This window comes from Diachasmimorpha longicaudata, chromosome 19 (genome assembly GCF_034640455.1).
Source record: "Diachasmimorpha longicaudata isolate KC_UGA_2023 chromosome 19, iyDiaLong2, whole genome shotgun sequence".
Lineage (NCBI taxonomy): Eukaryota > Metazoa > Arthropoda > Insecta > Hymenoptera > Braconidae > Diachasmimorpha > Diachasmimorpha longicaudata.
The window spans coordinates 1316779-1333787 of record NC_087243.1 but is presented as its reverse complement, the minus strand read 5'-3'; positions in this window follow the sequence as shown (position 1 = coordinate 1333787).

The following is a 17009-nucleotide window of genomic DNA, read 5'->3' as shown; positions in this document are numbered from 1 at the left end:
TTGCACGCGGTTTCATCGGCCTACGACAATGTGTACTCAAGTTATATGCCATCATATCGAACACGAATATCAACTTCGATGATTGAGTTTTTCGTGAGCTGTGGTCGCGAAGAAAACGATGTTGCATCAGTTTCCGTGGTTATTCGACATGCTGAAACCGAATATGATGCCAGATTTTGTCTAGGTGCAGCCAAAAAAAAGTGATTCCCACGATGTCGTAAAAACGCATATGTATAATCGACTTTTTCTCGAAGACAAATCGTTCACACGCAAACTTCGCTCATTGCACTCGTGTAGTTCGACGAGACGAAGCTATTGCACGCGGTTTCATCGGCCTACGACAATGTGTACTCAAGTTATATGCCATCATATCGAACACGAATATCAACTTCTATGATTGAGTTTTTCGCGAGCTGTGGTCGCGATGAAAACGATGTTGCATCAGTTTCCTTGGTTATTCGACGTGCTGAAACCAAATATGATGCCAGATTTTGTCTAGGTGCAGCCAAAAAAAAGTGATTCCCACGATGTCGTAAAAACGCATATGTATAATCGACTTTTTCTCGAAGACAAATCGTTCACACGCAAACTTCGCGCATTGCACTCGTGTAGTTCGACGAGACGAAGCTATTGGACGCGGTTTCATCGGCCTACGACAATGTGTACTCAAGTTATATGCCATCATATCGAACACGAATATCAACTTCTATGATTGAGTTTTTCGTGAGCTGTGGTCGCGAAGAAAACGATGTTGCATCAGTTTCCGTGGTTATTCGACATGCTGAAACCGAATATGATGCCAGATTTTGTCTAGGTGCGGCCAAAAAAAAGTGATTCCCACGGTGTCGTAAAAACGCATATGTATAATCGACTTTTTCTCGAAGACAAATCGTTCACAGGCAAACTTCGCGCATTGCACTCGTGTAGTTCGACGAGCCGAAGCTATTGCACGCGGTTTCATCGGCCTACGACAATGTGTACTGACGTTATATGCTATCATATCGAACACGAATATCAACTTCTATGATTGAGTTTTTCGTGAGCTGTGGTCGCGAAGAAAACGATGTTGCATGAGTTTCCTTGGTTATTCGACGTGCTGAAACCGAATATGATGCCAGGTTTTGTCTAGGTGCGGCCAAAAAAAAGTGATTCCCACGATGTCGTAAAAACGCATATGTATAATCGACTTTTTCTCGAAGACAAATCGTTCACACGAAAACTTCGCGCATTTCACTCGTGTAGTTCGACAAGACGAAGCTATTGCACGCGGTTTCATCGGCCTACGACAATGTGTACTCAAGTTATATGCCATCATATCGAACACGAATATCAACTTCGATGATTGAGTTTTTCGTGAGCTGTGGTCGCGAAGAAAACGATGTTGCATCAGTTTCCGTGGTTATTCGACATGCTGAAACCGAATATGATGCCAGATTTTGTCTAGGTGCAGCCAAAAAAAAGTGATTCCCACGATGTCGTAAAAACGCATATGTATAATCGACTTTTTCTCGAAGACAAATCGTTCACACGCAAACTTGGCGCATTCCACTCGTGTAGTTCGACGAGACGACGCTATTGCACGCGGTTTCATCGGCCTACGACAATGTGTACTCAAGTTATATGCCATCATATCGAACACGAATATCAACTTCGATGATTGAGTTTTTCGTGAGCTGTGGTCGCGAAGAAAGCGATGTTGCATCAGTTTCCTTGGTTATTCGACGTGCTGAAACCGAATATGATGCCAGATTTTGTCTAGGTGCGGCCAAAAAAAAGTGATTCCCACGATGTCGTAAAAACGCATATGTATAATCGACTTTTTCTCGAAGACAAATCGTTCACACGAAAACTTCGCGCATTTCACTCGTGTAGTTCGACAAGACGAAGCTATTGCACGCGGTTTCATCGGCCTACGACAATGTGTACTCAAGTTATATGCCATCATATCGAATACGAATATCAACTTCTATGATTGAGTGTTTCGTGAGCTGTGGTCGCGAAGAAAACGATGTTGCATCAGTTTCTGTGGTTATTCGACAAGCTGAAACCGAATATGATGCCAGATTTTGTCTAGGTGCGGCCAAAAAAAAGTGATTCCCACGATGTCGTAAAAACGCATATGTATAATCGACTTTTTCTCGAAGACAAATCGTTCACACGCAAACTTCGCTCATTGCACTCGTGTAGTTCGACGAGACGAAGCTATTGCACGCGGTTTCATCGGCCTACGACAATGTGTACTCAAGTTATATGCCATCATATCGAACACGAATATCAACTTCTATGATTGAGTTTTTCGCGAGCTGTGGTCGCGATGAAAACGATGTTGCATCAGTTTCCTTGGTTATTCGACGTGCTGAAACCAAATATGATGCCAGATTTTGTCTAGGTGCAGCCAAAAAAAAGTGATTCCCACGATGTCGTAAAAACGCATATGTATAATCGACTTTTTCTCGAAGACAAATCGTTCACACGCAAACTTCGCGCATTGCACTCGTGTAGTTCGACGAGACGAAGCTATTGGACGCGGTTTCATCGGCCTACGACAATGTGTACTCAAGTTATATGCCATCATATCGAACACGAATATCAACTTCTATGATTGAGTTTTTCGTGAGCTGTGGTCGCGAAGAAAACGATGTTGCATCAGTTTCCGTGGTTATTCGACATGCTGAAACCGAATATGATGCCAGATTTTGTCTAGGTGCAGCCAAAAAAAAGTGATTCCCACGATGTCGTAAAAACGCATATGTATAATCGACTTTTTCTCGAAGACAAATCGTTCACACGAAAACTTCGCGCATTTCACTCGTGTAGTTCGACGAGACGAAGCTATTGCACGCGGTTTCATCGGCCTACGACAATGTGTACTCAAGTTATATGCCATCATATCGAACACGAATATCAACTTCTATGATTGCGTTTTTCGTGAGCTGTGGTCGCGAAGAAAACGATGTTGCATTAGTTTCCGTGGTTATTCGACGTGCTGAAACCGAATATGATGCCAGATTTTGTCTAGGTGCGGCCAAAAAAAAGTGATTCCCACGGTGTCGTAAAAACGCATATGTATAATCGACTTTTTCTCGAAGACAAATCGTTCACAGGCAAACTTCGCGCATTGCACTCGTGTAGTTCGACGAGCCGAAGCTATTGCACGCGGTTTCATCGGCCTACGACAATGTGTACTGACGTTATATGCTATCATATCGAACACGAATATCAACTTCTATGATTGAGTTTTTCGTGAGCTGTGGTCGCGAAGAAAACGATGTTGCATGAGTTTCCTTGGTTATTCGACGTGCTGAAACCGAATATGATGCCAGATTTTGTCTAGGTGCGGCCAAAAAAAAGTGATTCCCACGATGTCGTAAAAACGCATATGTATAATCGACTTTTTCTCGAAGACAAATCGTTCACACGAAAACTTCGCGCATTTCACTCGTGTAGTTCGACAAGACGAAGCTATTGCACGCGGTTTCATCGGCCTACGACAATGTGTACTCAAGTTATATGCCATCATATCGAACACGAATATCAACTTCGATGATTGAGTTTTTCGTGAGCTGTGGTCGCGAAGAAAACGATGTTGCATCAGTTTCCGTGGTTATTCGACATGCTGAAACCGAATATGATGCCAGATTTTGTCTAGGTGCAGCCAAAAAAAAGTGATTCCCACGATGTCGTAAAAACGCATATGTATAATCGACTTTTTCTCGAAGACAAATCGTTCACACGCAAACTTGGCGCATTGCACTCGTGTAGTTCGACGAGACGACGCTATTGCACGCGGTTTCATCGGCCTACGACAATGTGTACTCAAGTTATATGCCATCATATCGAACACGAATATCAACTTCGATGATTGAGTTTTTCGTGAGCTGTGGTCGCGAAGAAAGCGATGTTGCATCAGTTTCCTTGGTTATTCGACGTGCTGAAACCGAATATGATGCCAGATTTTGTCTAGGTGCGGCCAAAAAAAAGTGATTCCCACGATGTCGTAAAAACGCATATGTATAATCGACTTTTTCTCGAAGACAAATCGTTCACACGAAAACTTCGCGCATTTCACTCGTGTAGTTCGACAAGACGAAGCTATTGCACGCGGTTTCATCGGCCTACGACAATGTGTACTCAAGTTATATGCCATCATATCGAATACGAATATCAACTTCTATGATTGAGTGTTTCGTGAGCTGTGGTCGCGAAGAAAACGATGTTGCATCAGTTTCTGTGGTTATTCGACAAGCTGAAACCGAATATGATGCCAGATTTTGTCTAGGTGCGGCCAAAAAAAAGTGATTCCCACGATGTCGTAAAAACGCATATGTATAATCGACTTTTTCTCGAAGACAAATCGTTCACACGCAAACTTCGCTCATTGCACTCGTGTAGTTCGACGAGACGAAGCTATTGCACGCGGTTTCATCGGCCTACGACAATGTGTACTCAAGTTATATGCCATCATATCGAACACGAATATCAACTTCTATGATTGAGTTTTTCGCGAGCTGTGGTCGCGATGAAAACGATGTTGCATCAGTTTCCTTGGTTATTCGACGTGCTGAAACCAAATATGATGCCAGATTTTGTCTAGGTGCAGCCAAAAAAAAGTGATTCCCACGATGTCGTAAAAACGCATATGTATAATCGACTTTTTCTCGAAGACAAATCGTTCACACGCAAACTTCGCGCATTGCACTCGTGTAGTTCGACGAGACGAAGCTATTGGACGCGGTTTCATCGGCCTACGACAATGTGTACTCAAGTTATATGCCATCATATCGAACACGAATATCAACTTCTATGATTGAGTTTTTCGTGAGCTGTGGTCGCGAAGAAAACGATGTTGCATCAGTTTCCGTGGTTATTCGACATGCTGAAACCGAATATGATGCCAGATTTTGTCTAGGTGCAGCCAAAAAAAAGTGATTCCCACGATGTCGTAAAAACGCATATGTATAATCGACTTTTTCTCGAAGACAAATCGTTCACACGAAAACTTCGCGCATTTCACTCGTGTAGTTCGACGAGACGAAGCTATTGCACGCGGTTTCATCGGCCTACGACAATGTGTACTCAAGTTATATGCCATCATATCGAACACGAATATCAACTTCTATGATTGCGTTTTTCGTGAGCTGTGGTCGCGAAGAAAACGATGTTGCATTAGTTTCCGTGGTTATTCGACGTGCTGAAACCGAATATGATGCCAGATTTTGTCTAGGTGCGGCCAAAAAAAAGTGATTCCCACGGTGTCGTAAAAACGCATATGTATAATCGACTTTTTCTCGAAGACAAATCGTTCACAGGCAAACTTCGCGCATTGCACTCGTGTAGTTCGACGAGCCGAAGCTATTGCACGCGGTTTCATCGGCCTACGACAATGTGTACTGACGTTATATGCTATCATATCGAACACGAATATCAACTTCTATGATTGAGTTTTTCGTGAGCTGTGGTCGCGAAGAAAACGATGTTGCATGAGTTTCCTTGGTTATTCGACGTGCTGAAACCGAATATGATGCCAGATTTTGTCTAGGTGCGGCCAAAAAAAAGTGATTCCCACGATGTCGTAAAAACGCATATGTATAATCGACTTTTTCTCGAAGACAAATCGTTCACACGAAAACTTCGCGCATTTCACTCGTGTAGTTCGACAAGACGAAGCTATTGCACGCGGTTTCATCGGCCTACGACAATGTGTACTCAAGTTATATGCCATCATATCGAACACGAATATCAACTTCGATGATTGAGTTTTTCGTGAGCTGTGGTCGCGAAGAAAACGATGTTGCATCAGTTTCCGTGGTTATTCGACATGCTGAAACCGAATATGATGCCAGATTTTGTCTAGGTGCAGCCAAAAAAAAGTGATTCCCACGATGTCGTAAAAACGCATATGTATAATCGACTTTTTCTCGAAGACAAATCGTTCACACGCAAACTTGGCGCATTGCACTCGTGTAGTTCGACGAGACGACGCTATTGCACGCGGTTTCATCGGCCTACGACAATGTGTACTCAAGTTATATGCCATCATATCGAACACGAATATCAACTTCGATGATTGAGTTTTTCGTGAGCTGTGGTCGCGAAGAAAGCGATGTTGCATCAGTTTCCTTGGTTATTCGACGTGCTGAAACCGAATATGATGCCAGATTTTGTCTAGGTGCGGCCAAAAAAAAGTGATTCCCACGATGTCGTAAAAACGCATATGTATAATCGACTTTTTCTCGAAGACAAATCGTTCACACGAAAACTTCGCGCATTTCACTCGTGTAGTTCGACAAGACGAAGCTATTGCACGCGGTTTCATCGGCCTACGACAATGTGTACTCAAGTTATATGCCATCATATCGAATACGAATATCAACTTCTATGATTGAGTGTTTCGTGAGCTGTGGTCGCGAAGAAAACGATGTTGCATCAGTTTCTGTGGTTATTCGACAAGCTGAAACCGAATATGATGCCAGATTTTGTCTAGGTGCGGCCAAAAAAAAGTGATTCCCACGATGTCGTAAAAACGCATATGTATAATCGACTTTTTCTCGAAGACAAATCGTTCACACGCAAACTTCGCTCATTGCACTCGTGTAGTTCGACGAGACGAAGCTATTGCACGCGGTTTCATCGGCCTACGACAATGTGTACTCAAGTTATATGCCATCATATCGAACACGAATATCAACTTCTATGATTGAGTTTTTCGCGAGCTGTGGTCGCGATGAAAACGATGTTGCATCAGTTTCCTTGGTTATTCGACGTGCTGAAACCAAATATGATGCCAGATTTTGTCTAGGTGCAGCCAAAAAAAAGTGATTCCCACGATGTCGTAATAACGCATATGTATAATCGACTTTTTCTCGAAGACAAATCGTTCACACGCAAACTTGGCGCATTGCACTCGTGTAGTTCGACGAGACGACGCTATTGCACGAGGTTTCATCGGCCTACGACAATGTGTACTCAAGTTATATGCCATCATATCGAACACGAATATCAACTTCGATGATTGAGTTTTTCGTGAGCTGTGGTCGCGAAGAAAGCGATGTTGCAAGAGTTTCCTTGGTTATTCGACGTGCTGAAACCGAATATGATGCCAGATTTTGTCTAGGTGCAGCCAAAAAAAGTGATTCCGACGATGTCGTAAAAACGCATATGTATAATCGACTTTTTCTCGAAGACAAATCGTTCACACGCAAACTTCGCGCATTGCACTCGTGTAGTTCGACGAGACGAAGCTATTGCACGCGGTTTCATCGGCCTACGACAATGTGTACTCAAGTTATATGCCATCATATCGAACACGAATATCAACTTCTATGATTGAGTTTTTCGTGAGCTGTGGTAGCGAAGAAAGTGAGGTTGCATGAGTTTCCTTGGTTATTCGACGTGCTGAAACCGAATATGATGCCAGATTTTGTCTAGGTGCAGCCAAAAAAAAAGTGATTCCCACGATGTCGTAAAAACGCATATGTATAATCGACTTTTTCTCGGAGACAAATCGTTCACACGCAAACTTGGCGCATTGCACTCGTGTAGTTCGACGAGACGAAGCTATTGCATGCGGTTTCATCGGCCTACGACAATGTGTACTCAAGTTATATGCCATCATATCGAACACGAATATCAACTTCTATGATTGAGTTTTTCGCGAGCTGTGGTCGCGAAGAAAACGATGTTGCATCAGTTTCCTTGGTTATGCGACGTGCTGAAACCGAATATGATGCCAGATTTTGTCTAGGTGCAGCCAAAAAAAAGTGATTCCCACGATGTCGTAAAAACGCATATGTATAATCGACTTTTTCTCGAAGACAAATCGTTCACACGCAAACTTCGCGCATTGCACTCGTGTAGTTCGACGAGACGAAGCTATTGCACGCGGTTTCATCGGCCTACGACAATGTGTACTCAAGTTATATGCCATCATATCGAACACGAATATCAACTTCTATGATTGAGTTTTTCGTGAGCTGTGGTCGCGAAGAAAACGATGTTGCATCAGTTTCCTTGGTTATTCGACGTGCTGAAACCGAATATGATGCCAGATTTTGTCTAGGTGCAGCCAAAAAAAAGTGATTCCCACGATGTCGTAAAAACGCATATGTATAATCGACTTTTTCTCGGAGACAAATCGTTCACACGCAAACTTGGCGCATTGCACTCGTGTAGTTCGACGAGACGACGCTATTGCACGCGGTTTCATCGGCCTACGACAATGTGTACTCAAGTTATATGCCATCATATCGAACACGAATATCAACTTCTATGATTGAGTTTTTCGTGAGCTGTGGTCGCGAAGAAAGCGATGTTGCATGAGTTTCCTTGGTTATTCGACGTGCTGAAACCGAATATGATGCCAGATTTTGTCTAGGTGCAGCCAAAAAAAAGTGATTCCCACGATGTCGTAAAAACGCATATGTATAATCGACTTTTTCTCGAAGACAAATCGTTCACACGCAAACTTCGCGCATTGCACTCGTGTAGTTCGACGAGACGAAGCTATTGCACGCGGTTTCATCGGCCTACGACAATGTGTACTCAAGTTATATGCCACCATATCGAACACGAATAGCAACTTCTATGATTGAGTTTTTCGTGAGCTGTGGTCGCGAAGAAAACGATGTTGCATCAGTTTCCTTGGTTATTCGACGTGCTGAAACCGAATATGATGCCAGATTTTGTCTAGGTGCCGCCAAAAAAAAGTGATTCCCACGATGTCGTAAAAACGCATATGTATAATCGACTTTTTCTCGAAGACAAATCGTTCACACGCAAACTTGGCGCATTGCACTCGTGTAGTTCGACGAGACGACGCTATTGCACGCGGTTTCATCGGCCTACGACAATGTGTACTCAAGTTATATGCCATCATATCGAACACGAATATCAACTTCTATGATTGAGTTTTTCGTGAGCTGTGGTCGCGAAGAAAGCGATGTTGCATGAGTTTCCTTGGTTATTCGACGTGCTGAAACCGAATATGAGGCCAGATTTTGTCTAGGTGCGGCCAAAAAAAAGTGATTCCCACGATGTCGTAAAAACGCATATGTATAATCGACTTTTTCTCGAAGACAAATCGTTCACACGAAAACTTCGCGCATTTCACTCGTGTAGTTCGACGAGACGAAGCTATTGCACGCGGTTTCATCGGCCTACGACAATGTGTACTCAAGTTATATGCCATCATATCGAACACGAATATCAACTTCTATGATTGCGTTTTTCGTGAGCTGTGGTCGCGAAGAAAACGATGTTGCATCAGTTTCCGTGGTTATTCGACGTGCTGAAACCGAATATGATGCCAGATTTTGTCTAGGTGCAGCCAAAAAAAAGTGATTCCCACGATGTCGTAAAAACGCATATGTATAATCGACTTTTTCTCGAAGACAAATCGTTCACACGCAAACTTCGCGCATTGCACTCGTGTAGTTCGACGAGACGAAGCTATTGCACGCGGTTTCATCGGCCTACGACAATGTGTACTCAAGTTATATGCCACCATATCGAACACGAATAGCAACTTCTATGATTGAGTTTTTCGTGAGCTGTGGTCGCGAAGAAAACGATGTTGCATCAGTTTCCTTGGTTATTCGACGTGCTGAAACCGAATATGATGCCAGATTTTGTCTAGGTGCCGCCAAAAAAAAGTGATTCCCACGATGTCGTAAAAACGCATATGTATAATCGACTTTTTCTCGAAGACAAATCGTTCACACGAAAACTTCGCGCATTTCACTCGTGTAGTTCGACAAGACGAAGCTATTGCACGCGGTTTCATCGGCCTACGACAATGTGTACTCAAGTTATATGCCATCATATCGAACACGAATATCAACTTCGATGATTGAGTTTTTCGTGAGCTGTGGTCGCGAAGAAAACGATGTTGCATCAGTTTCCGTGGTTATTCGACATGCTGAAACCGAATATGATGCCAGATTTTGTCTAGGTGCAGCCAAAAAAAAGTGATTCCCACGATGTCGTAAAAACGCATATGTATAATCGACTTTTTCTCGAAGACAAATCGTTCACACGCAAACTTGGCGCATTGCACTCGTGTAGTTCGACGAGACGACGCTATTGCACGCGGTTTCATCGGCCTACGACAATGTGTACTCAAGTTATATGCCATCATATCGAACACGAATATCAACTTCGATGATTGAGTTTTTCGTGAGCTGTGGTCGCGAAGAAAGCGATGTTGCATCAGTTTCCTTGGTTATTCGACGTGCTGAAACCGAATATGATGCCAGATTTTGTCTAGGTGCGGCCAAAAAAAAGTGATTCCCACGATGTCGTAAAAACGCATATGTATAATCGACTTTTTCTCGAAGACAAATCGTTCACACGAAAACTTCGCGCATTTCACTCGTGTAGTTCGACAAGACGAAGCTATTGCACGCGGTTTCATCGGCCTACGACAATGTGTACTCAAGTTATATGCCATCATATCGAATACGAATATCAACTTCTATGATTGAGTGTTTCGTGAGCTGTGGTCGCGAAGAAAACGATGTTGCATCAGTTTCTGTGGTTATTCGACAAGCTGAAACCGAATATGATGCCAGATTTTGTCTAGGTGCGGCCAAAAAAAAGTGATTCCCACGATGTCGTAAAAACGCATATGTATAATCGACTTTTTCTCGGAGACAAATCGTTCACACGCAAACTTGGCGCATTGCACTCGTGTAGTTCGACGAGACGACGCTATTGCACGCGGTTTCATCGGCCTACGACAATGTGTACTCAAGTTATATGCCATCATATCGAACACGAATATCAACTTCTATGATTGAGTTTTTCGTGAGCTGTGGTCGCGAAGAAAGCGATGTTGCATGAGTTTCCTTGGTTATTCGACGTGCTGAAACCGAATATGATGCCAGATTTTGTCTAGGTGCAGCAAAAAAAAAGTGATTCCCACGATGTCGTAAAAACGCATATGTATAATCGACTTTTTCTCGAAGACAAATCGTTCACACGCAAACTTCGCGCATTGCACTCGTGTAGTTCGACGAGACGAAGCTATTGCACGCGGTTTCATCGGCCTACGACAATGTGTACTCAAGTTATATGCCACCATATCGAACACGAATAGCAACTTCTATGATTGAGTTTTTCGTGAGCTGTGGTCGCGAAGAAAACGATGTTGCATCAGTTTCCTTGGTTATTCGACGTGCTGAAACCGAATATGATGCCAGATTTTGTCTAGGTGCCGCCAAAAAAAAGTGATTCCCACGATGTCGTAAAAACGCATATGTATAATCGACTTTTTCTCGAAGACAAATCGTTCACACGCAAACTTGGCGCATTGCACTCGTGTAGTTCGACGAGACGACGCTATTGCACGCGGTTTCATCGGCCTACGACAATGTGTACTCAAGTTATATGCCATCATATCGAACACGAATATCAACTTCTATGATTGAGTTTTTCGTGAGCTGTGGTCGCGAAGAAAGCGATGTTGCATGAGTTTCCTTGGTTATTCGACGTGCTGAAACCGAATATGAGGCCAGATTTTGTCTAGGTGCGGCCAAAAAAAAGTGATTCCCACGATGTCGTAAAAACGCATATGTATAATCGACTTTTTCTCGAAGACAAATCGTTCACACGAAAACTTCGCGCATTTCACTCGTGTAGTTCGACGAGACGAAGCTATTGCACGCGGTTTCATCGGCCTACGACAATGTGTACTCAAGTTATATGCCATCATATCGAACACGAATATCAACTTCTATGATTGCGTTTTTCGTGAGCTGTGGTCGCGAAGAAAACGATGTTGCATCAGTTTCCGTGGTTATTCGACGTGCTGAAACCGAATATGATGCCAGATTTTGTCTAGGTGCAGCCAAAAAAAAGTGATTCCCACGATGTCGTAAAAACGCATATGTATAATCGACTTTTTCTCGAAGACAAATCGTTCACACGCAAACTTCGCGCATTGCACTCGTGTAGTTCGACGAGACGAAGCTATTGCACGCGGTTTCATCGGCCTACGACAATGTGTACTCAAGTTATATGCCACCATATCGAACACGAATAGCAACTTCTATGATTGAGTTTTTCGTGAGCTGTGGTCGCGAAGAAAACGATGTTGCATCAGTTTCCTTGGTTATTCGACGTGCTGAAACCGAATATGATGCCAGATTTTGTCTAGGTGCCGCCAAAAAAAAGTGATTCCCACGATGTCGTAAAAACGCATATGTATAATCGACTTTTTCTCGAAGACAAATCGTTCACACGCAAACTTGGCGCATTGCACTCGTGTAGTTCGACGAGACGACGCTATTGCACGCGGTTTCATCGGCCTACGACAATGTGTACTCAAGTTATATGCCATCATATCGAACACGAATATCAACTTCTATGATTGAGTTTTTCGTGAGCTGTGGTCGCGAAGAAAGCGATGTTGCATGAGTTTCCTTGGTTATTCGACGTGCTGAAACCGAATATGAGGCCAGATTTTGTCTAGGTGCGGCCAAAAAAAGTGATTCCCACGATGTCGTAAAAACGCATATGTATAATCGACTTTTTCTCGAAGACAAATCGTTCACACGAAAACTTCGCGCATTTCACTCGTGTAGTTCGACGAGACGAAGCTATTGCACGCGGTTTCATCGGCCTACGACAATGTGTACTCAAGTTATATGCCATCATATCGAATACGAATATCAACTTCTATGATTGCGTTTTTCGTGAGCTGTGGTCGCGAAGAAAACGATGTTGCATCAGTTTCCGTGGTTATTCGACGTGCTGAAACCGAATATGATGCCAGATTTTGTCTAGGTGCAGCCAAAAAAAAGTGATTCCCACGATGTCGTAAAAACGCATATGTATAATCGACTTTTTCTCGAAGACAAATCGTTCACACGCAAACTTCGCGCATTGCACTCGTGTAGTTCGACGAGACGAAGCTATTGCACGCGGTTTCATCGGCCTACGACAATCTGTACTCAAGTTATATGCCACCATATCGAACACGAATAGCAACTTCTATGATTGAGTTTTTCGTGAGCTGTGGTCGCGAAGAAAACGATGTTGCATCAGTTTCCTTGGTTATTCGACGTGCTGAAACCGAATATGATGCCAGATTTTGTCTAGGTGCCGCCAAAAAAAAGTGATTCCCACGATGTCGTAAAAACGCATATGTATAATCGACTTTTTCTCGAAGACAAATCGTTCACACGCAAACTTGGCGCATTGCACTCGTGTAGTTCGACGAGACGACGCTATTGCACGCGGTTTCATCGGCCTACGACAATGTGTACTCAAGTTATATGCCATCATATCGAACACGAATATCAACTTCTATGATTGAGTTTTTCGTGAGCTGTGGTCGCGAAGAAAGCGATGTTGCATGAGTTTCCTTGGTTATTCGACGTGCTGAAACCGAATATGAGGCCAGATTTTGTCTAGGTGCGGCCAAAAAAAAGTGATTCCCACGATGTCGTAAAAACGCATATGTATAATCGACTTTTTCTCGAAGACAAATCGTTCACACGAAAACTTCGCGCATTTCACTCGTGTAGTTCGACGAGACGAAGCTATTGCACGCGGTTTCATCGGCCTACGACAATGTGTACTCAAGTTATATGCCATCATATCGAACACGAATATCAACTTCGATGATTGAGTTTTTCGTGAGCTGTGGTCGCGAAGAAAACGATGTTGCATCAGTTTCCGTGGTTATTCGACATGCTGAAACCGAATATGATGCCAGATTTTGTCTAGGTGCAGCCAAAAAAAAGTGATTCCCACGATGTCGTAAAAACGCATATGTATAATCGACTTTTTCTCGAAGACAAATCGTTCACACGCAAACTTGGCGCATTGCACTCGTGTAGTTCGACGAGACGACGCTATTGCACGCGGTTTCATCGGCCTACGACAATGTGTACTCAAGTTATATGCCATCATATCGAACACGAATATCAACTTCGATGATTGAGTTTTTCGTGAGCTGTGGTCGCGAAGAAAGCGATGTTGCATCAGTTTCCTTGGTTATTCGACGTGCTGAAACCGAATATGATGCCAGATTTTGTCTAGGTGCGGCCAAAAAAAAGTGATTCCCACGATGTCGTAAAAACGCATATGTATAATCGACTTTTTCTCGAAGACAAATCGTTCACACGAAAACTTCGCGCATTTCACTCGTGTAGTTCGACAAGACGAAGCTATTGCACGCGGTTTCATCGGCCTACGACAATGTGTACTCAAGTTATATGCCATCATATCGAATACGAATATCAACTTCTATGATTGAGTGTTTCGTGAGCTGTGGTCGCGAAGAAAACGATGTTGCATCAGTTTCTGTGGTTATTCGACAAGCTGAAACCGAATATGATGCCAGATTTTGTCTAGGTGCGGCCAAAAAAAAGTGATTCCCACGATGTCGTAAAAACGCATATGTATAATCGACTTTTTCTCGAAGACAAATCGTTCACACGCAAACTTCGCTCATTGCACTCGTGTAGTTCGACGAGACGAAGCTATTGCACGCGGTTTCATCGGCCTACGACAATGTGTACTCAAGTTATATGCCATCATATCGAACACGAATATCAACTTCTATGATTGAGTTTTTCGCGAGCTGTGGTCGCGATGAAAACGATGTTGCATCAGTTTCCTTGGTTATTCGACGTGCTGAAACCAAATATGATGCCAGATTTTGTCTAGATGCAGCCAAAAAAAAGTGATTCCCACGATGTCGTAAAAACGCATATGTCTAATCGACTTTTTCTCGAAGACAAATCGTTCACACGCAAACTTCGCGCATTGCACTCGTGTAGTTCGACGAGACGAAGCTATTGGACGCGGTTTCATCGGCCTACGACAATGTGTACTCAAGTTATATGCCATCATATCGAACACGAATATCAACTTCTATGATTGAGTTTTTCGTGAGCTGTGGTCGCGAAGAAAACGATGTTGCATCAGTTTCCGTGGTTATTCGACATGCTGAAACCGAATATGATGCCAGATTTTGTCTAGGTGCAGCCAAAAAAAAGTGATTCCCACGATGTCGTAAAAACGCATATGTATAATCGACTTTTTCTCGAAGACAAATCGTTCACACGAAAACTTCGCGCATTTCACTCGTGTAGTTCGACGAGACGAAGCTATTGCACGCGGTTTCATCGGCCTACGACAATGTGTACTCAAGTTATATGCCATCATATCGAATACGAATATCAACTTCTATGATTGCGTTTTTCGTGAGCTGTGGTCGCGAAGAAAACGATGTTGCATCAGTTTCCGTGGTTATTCGACGTGCTGAAACCGAATATGATGCCAGATTTTGTCTAGGTGCAGCCAAAAAAAAGTGATTCCCACGATGTCGTAAAAACGCATATGTATAATCGACTTTTTCTCGAAGACAAATCGTTCACACGCAAACTTCGCGCATTGCACTCGTGTAGTTCGACGAGACGAAGCTATTGCACGCGGTTTCATCGGCCTACGACAATCTGTACTCAAGTTATATGCCACCATATCGAACACGAATAGCAACTTCTATGATTGAGTTTTTCGTGAGCTGTGGTCGCGAAGAAAACGATGTTGCATCAGTTTCCTTGGTTATTCGACGTGCTGAAACCGAATATGATGCCAGATTTTGTCTAGGTGCCGCCAAAAAAAAGTGATTCCCACGATGTCGTAAAAACGCATATGTATAATCGACTTTTTCTCGAAGACAAATCGTTCACACGCAAACTTGGCGCATTGCACTCGTGTAGTTCGACGAGACGACGCTATTGCACGCGGTTTCATCGGCCTACGACAATGTGTACTCAAGTTATATGCCATCATATCGAACACGAATATCAACTTCTATGATTGAGTTTTTCGTGAGCTGTGGTCGCGAAGAAAGCGATGTTGCATGAGTTTCCTTGGTTATTCGACGTGCTGAAACCGAATATGAGGCCAGATTTTGTCTAGGTGCGGCCAAAAAAAAGTGATTCCCACGATGTCGTAAAAACGCATATGTATAATCGACTTTTTCTCGAAGACAAATCGTTCACACGAAAACTTCGCGCATTTCACTCGTGTAGTTCGACGAGACGAAGCTATTGCACGCGGTTTCATCGGCCTACGACAATGTGTACTCAAGTTATATGCCATCATATCGAACACGAATATCAACTTCGATGATTGAGTTTTTCGTGAGCTGTGGTCGCGAAGAAAACGATGTTGCATCAGTTTCCGTGGTTATTCGACATGCTGAAACCGAATATGATGCCAGATTTTGTCTAGGTGCAGCCAAAAAAAAGTGATTCCCACGATGTCGTAAAAACGCATATGTATAATCGACTTTTTCTCGAAGACAAATCGTTCACACGCAAACTTGGCGCATTGCACTCGTGTAGTTCGACGAGACGACGCTATTGCACGCGGTTTCATCGGCCTACGACAATGTGTACTCAAGTTATATGCCATCATATCGAACACGAATATCAACTTCGATGATTGAGTTTTTCGTGAGCTGTGGTCGCGAAGAAAGCGATGTTGCATCAGTTTCCTTGGTTATTCGACGTGCTGAAACCGAATATGATGCCAGATTTTGTCTAGGTGCGGCCAAAAAAAAGTGATTCCCACGATGTCGTAAAAACGCATATGTATAATCGACTTTTTCTCGAAGACAAATCGTTCACACGAAAACTTCGCGCATTTCACTCGTGTAGTTCGACAAGACGAAGCTATTGCACGCGGTTTCATCGGCCTACGACAATGTGTACTCAAGTTATATGCCATCATATCGAATACGAATATCAACTTCTATGATTGAGTGTTTCGTGAGCTGTGGTCGCGAAGAAAACGATGTTGCATCAGTTTCTGTGGTTATTCGACAAGCTGAAACCGAATATGATGCCAGATTTTGTCTAGGTGCGGCCAAAAAAAAGTGATTCCCACGATGTCGTAAAAACGCATATGTATAATCGACTTTTTCTCGAAGACAAATCGTTCACACGCAAACTTCGCTCATTGCACTCGTGTAGTTCGACGAGACGAAGCTA